Source organism: Camelus ferus, chromosome 11, assembly GCF_009834535.1.
Source record: "Camelus ferus isolate YT-003-E chromosome 11, BCGSAC_Cfer_1.0, whole genome shotgun sequence".
In the NCBI taxonomy this organism is placed as follows: Eukaryota; Metazoa; Chordata; class Mammalia; order Artiodactyla; family Camelidae; genus Camelus; species Camelus ferus.
Genome location: NC_045706.1, coordinates 121,893 through 132,424, shown reverse-complemented (window position 1 = coordinate 132,424; position 10,532 = coordinate 121,893).

The following is a 10,532-nucleotide window of genomic DNA, read 5'->3' as shown; positions in this document are numbered from 1 at the left end:
ATTTGTATATTTTGAGGTTATGTTATCAAGCACATTCAAATTGAAAATGGTTTCATTTTCCTGGTGGATCAAGCCTTTTGTCATGATTAATTTTTTCTTTGTCTCATATAATGATTCTTGCCCTAAAGTCTGAAGTTTTGAGTGTAGCCCACCAGCTTTCTTTGGGTTAAATTTATGTAGCATAACGTTCCCTTCCTTTTTGTAGTCCTTACATTTATGTCTCCTGTTACCATCACACAGCTGATTTTTCTTAATACAGAGATGTAGGCTCTTGTATTTAGTGTGTTTGTATTTATAGAATTGCGGTGTGTTTATCCTGATGGTTTACAATGCACTCTCTAACTTCCTTTTTGTCTCTTTTGCTTTCATTTAAATCAATAAGTATGCTTCATTATTTCATTTCCTTAAAAGACAGCAAGCCTTTTGTCTTCCAGCTGGCCCTCGGACTTCCTCCGCACTGCCGCTGTTTCACTAGGACGTCGGCGGTGCCTCCATGATCTGCATTTTTGACAAGCTTTGAAATTTCCTAGTCTTAACTCTTCAAATATTACCCTTCCTCCGTTATCCTTTTTGGATGCCTGTTGGATTATGTCCCACACTTAATTTCATGCTCATCTCGCTGTTTCCATCCTGCTGTCTTTCGTTTTTTTCAGTTTGGACACTAACCTCTGAACTGTCTTCAGTTTACTGCTTCTCTTTTGAGGTGTAGCCAGTGTTTTTTGTTTTTTTACATTATTTTACTGAATTGTGTTTTACATACCATAAGCTGGAACAGAAGTCTTATCCAGAGAGCCCAGCACTTTCTATGTACTTCTGTGCACTTGTGTCTCCACGTGACCACACCCACCCCAGTATAAAGGGCACTTTGATCACCCGACACTTCCCTCTGCCATCTTCCTGTCAACTTTCTCACCCCACGTGTAAACAGCTCTTGACTCCCAAAACGTGGCTCGGCTTTGCCTATTCTTGAGCTGCATGTAAGTGGCATTACAAAGCAGCACACTTGGTGTCTGACTTCCTTGCTGTGTAATGTTTCTGAGGTCCATCTGTGCTGCCCCTGATCGAATGGTTCATTCTCTTTTCATTGCAAAATAGTAACTCATTATTTGAGTAAAGGAGACAATAGGTCTGATCTTTGGAAACCCAGGGAGATCTCCCGGGAGGGGCCCTTCAGGGCTCACTGGATGCACACCCTGAAAAACCGCCCTGAGCCCTGTCCAAAGGGCTCTGTAGGTAGTGAAAGTCACTGTACTTTATTTAATACCTGACTTTTTAATCTTAAAAGATTTACTAAGCCCTTAAGCATTGCTTACACAACTAGTAAAACATACATTTTGTACATTCAGTTCTCTTAAACATGAAAACTTTTCTTAGACTCAATCAAATCCCATTGAGCTAAATCACAAACATAGGTTTATTTAAATGTCTACTCATTTAAATGCCTCAGACCCCGTGGGTCATCGTACTTGGCCAAACAGTCACAGTGGTGAAGAGCATGTCACACCATGCCTGAGCCGACTGCAGAGCCCTTCAGGTCACAGGCTTGGCCGTGTTTTCATCTTTTTGACTTTTATTCCCTATTTTCCTGGGCTTCACTCATTGACTGGGCCTGAAAAGGGAAGGAGTACCATCTGAGATTAGAAGACCACAGGTCCGAGCTGTCCCGCTCGATTCCCAGAGACTCGGCCCAGTGGCAGCACCGGGAGCTTCAGACGGCAGGAGGCCTCTCGGCACCAAAGCTTCCCTATCTCACTCTGGCTTGGGCTCCCCGACTTCCCTGGGCGTGATGTGTTTTGTGTCTCGTGACCACCCCATGTAGTGCTGTCCACATGCACCGCTGCGTGTTCTGTGATGTTACATGGGTCCTGGCGCATCCCTCTGTTCCACGTGATGTTACGTGGGTCCTGGCATGTCCCGCCATTCTGAGTGATGTTATGTGGGTCCTGGAGTGTCCCTCTGTCCCATGTGATGTTGTGTGGGTCTGGCGTGTCTCGCTCCTACCAGGGCTGGCTGGTGTCTGCATCACTGCTAACATAAGCAGGTGAGGGGGCCACTCTAACTCATGGGGTCTCTCTTCTTAATACATTTATGAATAGAAACCCATTTTATTAAAATCCTTATGAAATGAGGCTAATTTAAAAATCACGTCTCACTTGAGTCGCCGTTTCTACTGTGATTATCCTCTGTGCACCTCGTATAATGTTTTCCTTTTTGAGCCTCATGACGAATGAAATGCTGGGTCAGTCAGTATTTCCACAGACTCAGCTTGTTCCGATCAACCAGAATTGACTTTTGAATACTCAGATGATTACAATTTGGTCGGTAAATTGAGCACAGTAGTGGGCTTTTTCACATGAATTTTACAATCAGTTGGTCAGTTTCTACCAAAAAGCTTGCTGGGTTCATCAGAATTGCACTGAATCTATAAATTGACTTGGGGAGAATTGGTGTCTTGACAACAGAGTCTCCTGACACATGAACACAATGCATCTCCATTTATTTAGATTTTCTTTAATTTTTTCACAATATTTTGTAGGTTTTAGTGGTTTTTACAGCTTTTGTCAGAAATATCCCTAAGTTAGTATTTCATATTCTTAAAAACTTTCATCGAGTACATTCGACACGTGACAGTGTGTGCATTTAAGGTGTGCAACGTTACTCTGACGCATTTGTGTAGTGCAGTGTGATTGCTGTTGCAGCAATGGTTATCACATTATGTGTTTCTGATGCTGTTGTAAATGATACTGCTTTTTAAATTTCACTTTCCAGTTGCTTGTTGCTGGTTGTGGAAATGCAGTCGGTCTATGTGAACTGACCTCATCTGCCACTTTGCTGAACTCGCTTCTCCTGGTTCTCCGCTGTCATCATTCCCACAGAACGTTCCACGTGAGGACAGGCCTGCTCCCTGCTCTCCAGGTGGGTCTGCGTCTCCCTCTCGCCCTGCCATCCTGGCCAAGGTCTCTAGGACAACAAGGGACACAAACGGTGAGAAGGGTCTTGTTGGCCCTTCCTAGATCTTAGGCAACCACCGGGCGTTTCATGTTGAGTGGGACGGGAGCTGCTGCGTTTCAGAGGCACCCTGAAGTGGCTGAGGGTGTCCCCTGTTCCCTAGTTTGCTGAGCTCTTACTGGCAATGGATGTTGAGTGTTGTCAAATCCTTTCTCTGTATTTAGATGATCATATTTTGTCTTTATTGATTTTTTTAGTATGATGAAATAAGCTTATTGATTTTCAAATGTTAAACTAATCTTGCATTCCTGGGAACCCCCCCCCCCAGTCACCATGTTTATCCTGTTACTACGTTCAGTTTATGAAAACTGGGTTTAGGGTTTTCCTCTCTTCAAGAGGGACTGCTCTGCGGTTTACTTCTCTAGTAATGGCTTTGTTTTTAATCAGGGTTATGTTGGCCTCATAAAATTAGTTGGGAGATATTCACTCCTCTTAAATTTTATGAAAGAGTTTATGTAGAATTAGTGTATTTTCCCCTTAAACTGGTTGAATACACCAGTGAAGTCATCCTGGCCTGGAGTTTTCTTCGTGGGAAGGTTTTAAACTACAGATTCAATTTCATCATTAAATATAGGCCGATTCAGTTTACCTATGTCATCGTGTTTGGGCTTTGGTAGTTTGGTCTTTTGAGGAATTTTTTCATTTCACCTAATTGTTGAATCCTTGGCATGAAATTGCCCATCACATTCACTCACCATCTCGGTATCTGCAGAATCTGAGGTGACGTCACCTCCCTTATCCCTGGCGCTGTTGTAAGTGTCTCCTGCCTTCTTCCTGGCCACCTGTGGGGGGCGGTCCTCTCAGACAAGCAGCTTTTGGTTTTGCCGGGTCCTCGGTTGCTCTGCTAGCTCTGGGCTCTGCTCTGCTTTTTGGCGTCTTTCCTGGCTCACTTTGCCTTTTTACTCACCGGGCTCTTTAGGCAGAGCTGTGGTCCTCACGTTGAGATTTTCAAATTATCCTTTAGTAATACTCTTTAGTGCCGTAAATTTCTCGTAAATTCTCTTTCATCAACATTCCTCGAGTTTTGATATGTTGTATTTTCATTTTCGTTCTGTTCAAATACTGACGTTCCTTCTCCTACGTTTCAGCCTGGAAGCCACGGGGCTCCGCTCTCACCCTCCGTCTCCCGGTCTCACTGTCCTTCGCTGGCTGGTGTCCAGGGCCTTGGAAACCCTTTTTCATGTATATTGTCTACTTTTTGTTGTTTAAGCCTCTGGGTAAATCTATTTCTTAGTACCCATAGGGGTTATTTATAGCGTCTTCATTGTTGTTTCACTAAAAAAGTCAGCCAGTAAATGGAATCAGTGAAACATTTGTCCACTTAGTCCTCATCAGGCACTCAGGGGAGCAAACTGTTCCAACCGAGGGGCCCAAGCACCCCCTCCTCACGTCTGCATCCTGCTCCAGGCGGCTCCTGCCCGCGGCCCCCTTCATGACCCTTCCTCCCATCTCTGCTCTCCTGGTCTTGGCCTGTCTCCCGCGCTGTGCACAACGCTCCCTCAGACACAGCCCTGCAGCCAGCCTGAATGCTCTGGGCTTAGAGCCGTGCAGTGTCCGGGGAAACAACAGTCAGGAAAGCCATGCTCATTCCACCCAAACCCCACCTTGTTTCTTTTTCCCTCTTGGGGTTAGGTGAGTCCTCTGCCTCCTCAAGAACCCAGGGCTTCCTGCATTTCTCTGCAGCTACATTACAAGGCACCCAAGTCCATCACACTGAGTTTAAATGGCAGATCCAGAAGGGTGACAGAAAAGGATGCTGTCTTCCCATGTGAACTTTGGAGCCAGGAGACCAGGCCCAGCTCTCGTTTCTACCGCTCACTAGTGGTGACTTTAGGAAGATCATTTCTCTTCTTTGGGCATATAAGCATATGTAAGAGGCGTCTCTGCATCTCCACTTCCTCACGGTGGAGTCATGCTGAGCGTGCTGCCTCCCTCAGGGAGCTGCTGGGAGAATTAGGTGCTGTGATACACGTAGCCATTAGCACATGGTAGGCACTTGGTGTAAGTGTCATCCGGAAGCGAAAGTGAGCTTTGAGTGGTAGCCCCAGAAAGGGCAGACTCCAGCTCAAACTCCTTTTTCGGATTAATACATTTTTTTCAAAGAAGGTGATGATGCTTTGACTTGGAGTCTTTGGATAAAAAATAAAATACTTCACTCTTTGGTCAAGGCGTAATTATGATGTAACAGTTTTTTGTTTTGGTATGAACATGGAATTATTTTTCAAACGTGTCGTGACCTGACGGAACCTCGGGAACTTAGTCATTATTCCAGACGCCCTACACGCACTGTCGAGTTTCCGGAGGGTGGTTTACTTTCATTTTTTCCTTTTTTACTTTTCACGTCAGATTTATGTTTGCATAGCTCACCAGTCTCAATGAACTGAAGGTCATTGCTGAGAAAAAGTGAACCCCGACACGTTTCGGTGTCCTGAAATCTCCTACATGGTAGTGATCCGACCAGTAACAGGGGAAGGTGCCAGCGGCACCTCCGATGTTCCCTGACACATGTGTCCACGGTCAGCACATCTCCTGATACTTTTAACTTCAGTTTTGAAAGGATTTCCTTTGAGGTTTCCCCCCAAGTTAAATAGGGACAAAATGGCTCAAAAACTGAAAATTCAGCTAAATCCCTGCTATTCTCCTCCTCTTCCTCCTCCTCCTCCTCTTCCTCCTCCTCCTTCTTCTCATGGAAGAAGTGGTATAAAAGGATGTTGCAAGGAAGATGTAGGAATTCTCACTGTGTGAGGTGGGTGGTTTTGAAGGGGCCAGGCTGTGCTTAGGCCAGAGTTCCCACTCCCCTCTCATTACACAGTTTATTGGTCACTGGTCCAAGTGGCATGTTGTATGCTGTAATGCATGTGTGTGCAAGGACATGTGTGCTGTCATGTGTGGGGAGCGTGTGCCTCTGTGTGAGTCTGTATGCTTGTGTATTCCATTGTGTGTGCACACACATATTGATATCATGGGCTAGGTGGAGTATTCCAGGTGCTGGGCATGGAGCAGTGAAAACTGGCAAAATTCTAGGTAACAGATTCTAATGAGATAAGCATTGCTGTGTCTACTGTAAGCACGTCATCATTGAAAGACACCTGCTCTGCCATTCCCATTAAGTGAATTTAGTTCAGTTGGAGGTTCTTCCCTTGGTTTCAGAGGCTGAAATACCCTGTTGCCATGGCTGTCCCCCCCAGTCCTCATGCTCCCCACCCAAAGAAGGACCAAGACCTCAGGTGCGTGTGTGTGGTGTGTGCATTTGAGTGGTGTATGTGGTGTGTATGCATGTGTGTGGCATGTGCACATGTGTGTGGTGTGTGCAGGTGTGGTGTGTGTGTGCATTTCAGGCACTGTGCTCGGTGCTGGGTGCACAGAGCTGAGCAGAACAGTCTTTGAAGCTTACATTATAGTTGGGCATTGATGTAAAAGAAATGTCACACAGACGTGACTACAAGATGAGGTGACTGGTATGAAAGGAAACAAGCAAAGTGGGGATGTGGCAACAAGTTAGAGGATCTGGGTTACATTAGGAGGAGGACTGGAGGTCCTCTCTGTGGGGGAGGCGTTTGCACTGAGATTTGGAGAATTAACTAGATGAATGAGTCGGGGGGCAGACAAGATGGCCGGTTGTTCTGGCATCACCTGTAGAAAACACCCTCCTTCTTCTGCTGAATGGTCTCTGCACCACTTCCCGTGCCAAGGCCACGGAGGCTTATTCCTATGGCTTCTCCTCCTCCACTGCCTCCTCATTCTAAGAGTTTTATAGTTTCAGCTCTTTCATTTAGGTCAATTTCTGTATTTGGTGTGAGGACGGAGTTCAAATTTATTCTCCTGCATCAAGTCATCATAAAACCATTTGTTGGCTTTCTTACTACTTCAGTTCTGTCTTTTGTTGTTTTCACGTATTTTGAAGGTGTCTGGTTAGGTACATTTATGTTTATAATTGTTAAGTTTTCCTGATAAATTGTCCCCTTTCTTATCATAAGAGGTCCCCATTTGTTTCCAGTAACTCCCTGTCTTACGTCTGCGCTTTGTGGTACGAGTGTAAGCCCTTGAGCTCTCCTTTGGTGGCTATTTGGATGGTGTATTATTTTCTCATCCTTTTATTTTCAACCTGTTTGTATCTTTGAATCTAAAGTGTGTTTCCTAGACAGCATATAAGTTGTTGGATCTTGGGGTCTTTTTTCTGTTTCTACATTAAGTTTTTAGAAATTTCCTCAGTTTTATTGAGATACAATTGTATGACATTCTGTTAGTTAAAGGTGTACCACATAATGATTTGATGTCTATATGTTGTGAAATGATTATCACAATAAGTTTAATTAACATCCATCACGTCATAGTTATAATTTTTTTCTTTTAGTGAGAACCCTTAAGACCCACTGTCTCAGAAGCCTTCAAATACACAACACAGTGTTGTTAACTATAGTCACCATGCTATACTTTACATCCGCAGAACGCACTCATCCTACGACTAGAAGTTTGTACCATTTGACCACCTTTGCTCATTCCCCCTGCCTACACTCCCTGCTTCTAGCAAACACCAACCTGTTCTCTGTTTCCATGAGTTCAGGTATTTTTAGGTCCCACGTGTAAGTGAGATCATGCAGTATTTGTCCTCTCTCTGACTTATTTCACTTAGAATAATACCGTTACGGTCCATCTATGTTGTCACAAGTGGCAGGATTTCCTTCTTTTTTATGGCTGAATAATATTCGATTACATATGAATAATTATGTTATATGTATAATTTTGTATATCATAGAAATTCCTCACATTTCCTTTATCCATCATCCACTGGTGGATACTCAGGTTGCTTCTGTATCTTGGCTATGGTCAACAAGGCTGCAATGGACAAGGGAATGCCACTGTCTCTCTGAAAGACTAACTTTATTTCCTTTGGATATATACCCAGTAGTGTGGTTATTGGATCTTATTATAGTTCTAGTTATGATTTTTTGAGGACCCTCCGTACTGTTTCCCTATAGTAGATGCAACCAAGAGTGCACAAGGGTCCTTTTTCTCCTCATCATCACCAACAGTTGTGACCGCTTGTCTTTTTGATAATAGTCAAGCTAACAGGTGTGAGGTGCCATCTCACTGTGGCTTTGACCTGCGCTTCTCTGGTGACTGGTGATGTTGATCACCTTCTCATGTGCCTGTTGAGCATTTGGATGTTTATTTTTGGGAAAATGTCTGTTCAGTTCTTCTGCCCATTTTTCGATCAGATTTTTTTTTTTTTTTGCTATTGAATCGTATGAGTTCTTTATATGTTTTGGGGATTAACCCCTTATCAGATATATGACTTGCACATATTTTCTCCCACTCCATAGGTTTTCATTTTGTTGATGGTTTCATTTGCTGTCCAGAACTTTTTAGTTGATACAGTCCCATTTGTTTATTTTTGGTTTTGTTACATTTTTAAAAATTGAAGTACAGCTAGTTACAATGTGTCAGTTTCTGGTGTGCAGCACAGTGTCCCAGTCATGCATATACAAACAGATATTCATTTTCATATTCTTTTTCATTAAAGGTTATTACAAGATATAGAATATAGTTCCCTGTGCTCTACAGAAGAATTCCTCAGAAGACCAAAAGTAGACTTACCACCTGATCCAGCAATCCCATTCCTGATGCATTTGTGTTTGATGTTGAAATCAATTGCTGTTATTGTTTTCAATCTAGTCTGACCGCCTCTGCCTTTTGATTATTTTGTTTAATCCATTCAGATTTAATGTTGCTATTGACGTGGTTGGGTTTTTATCTGCTGTTTTGTGTTTTGTTTTCTGTATGTCTCATGGAATTGCTCTTCATTCCTTTATCCCTCCTTCATCACCCCTTTTCATGAAATGAACATTTCCTAGTGTAGTATTTTAATTCCTTTAATGATTTTTACTAAATTTTGTGGTTACTTTCTTGGTGACTGCTTTAGAGCTTATAACATGCATCTTATCAGAATCTATGTCATATACACTGACAATTACAGTGAGATACAGAAACTTTACTTATATATATATATATATATATATATATATATATATATATAAACTTTCTCCTTTTTCTTCTTTATTTTTATACCTAATACATCCTTTTGTTTTAAAACCTCAACCATACATTGTCATATTTATTTTATATAATTTTATGTTTTTAAAGAATCTGTGGAGAGAAAAGGAAGCAAGTACATATTTATAGATTTTTAAAATATTAGCTGTGGTGTTTATCATTTCTGACTCTCCTCAGTTCCTCCTGTGGATCTGAATTACCATCTGGTTTCATTTTCTGACTACAATGCAGTTGTGTTGTCACACACCGCTTTGTGCTGTTACTGTCAAATATATTGCATGTCTAACAATAGAAGTATTTACATGTTGTTTTATGCTACTGCTTTTAAAATCAGTTAAGAGGAAAAGGAAAAGAAACATGCAGTTATATGGTCTTTTACAACTGCCTACCTAGTTACCTTTACCAGTACTTTCCCTTTGTGTGTGGATTTAGTATCACTAGCTTTCAGCCTGACCAACTTCCTTTAGTATTTCCTGCAAGGCAAATTTGCCAACATTGAATTCTCTCAGTTTTAGTTTACCCAGGAATATTTTTATTTCTCCTTCAGTTCTGAAAGATAGTTTTGGTGGATATAGTATTTTAGTTGACAGGGTTTTATGGGTTTTTTCCCCCAGTACCTTCAAAACATCTCCTCACTGTATTCTGGCATCTGTTGTTTCTGATAAAATGTCAGCTGTTGATCTTACTGTGGTGCCTCCTGCATGATGAGCTGTTTTTGTCTTGCTTCTCCCAAGATTTTCTCTGTGTTTTTGGCTTTCAGTAGTTTGACTACGAGGCATCTGGGTATAGCTCTCTTCATGCTTATCCTACTTGGATTTTGTTGAGCTCCTCAGATATGTAGATGAATGGTTTTCATTTTTAAATCAAATTTGAGTTGTTTTGGAATTGGTTCTTCAAAATATTTGTATGGCCTTTCTCTCCCTCTTCTTCTTCTGGCATTCCTATTATGGACATCCTGGCGTGCTAAGGGCTGTTCCGTGTTCCCCTGTGGCTCTGTTCACTTTTTGTCATTCTTTTTACTCTCTGCTCCAGATTGCATAACCTGAACCAGTCTATCTGCCAGTTCACAAATTGCTTCTGCTGCCAGCTCATATCTGTTGTTGAGTCATTTCTTGTGCATTTTATATTTCAGTTATTGTACTTTTTAACTAAAATATTTCCATTTGATTATTTTAAAAATAATTTCTATCTTCCTATATATATTCTGTATCTGATGTGACATTGTCAAGTCTCCTTTATTCCAACATGGTTTCCCTTAGTTCTTTGAATGTATTTATAGCTGTTGCTTTGAAGTCTTTGTCTGCCAAGCTAGATCCCACAGTCAGTTTCTAACATGTTCTTATTTTTCCGTGTATGGGTCAAGAGTTCCTATTTCTTTCACATCTCAAACATTTTTGTTGAAAATGACATTTGACATAGTATGTTGTAGCAACTCTGGATCCTGACCCCTCCCTCGGGCTGTTGTTTTC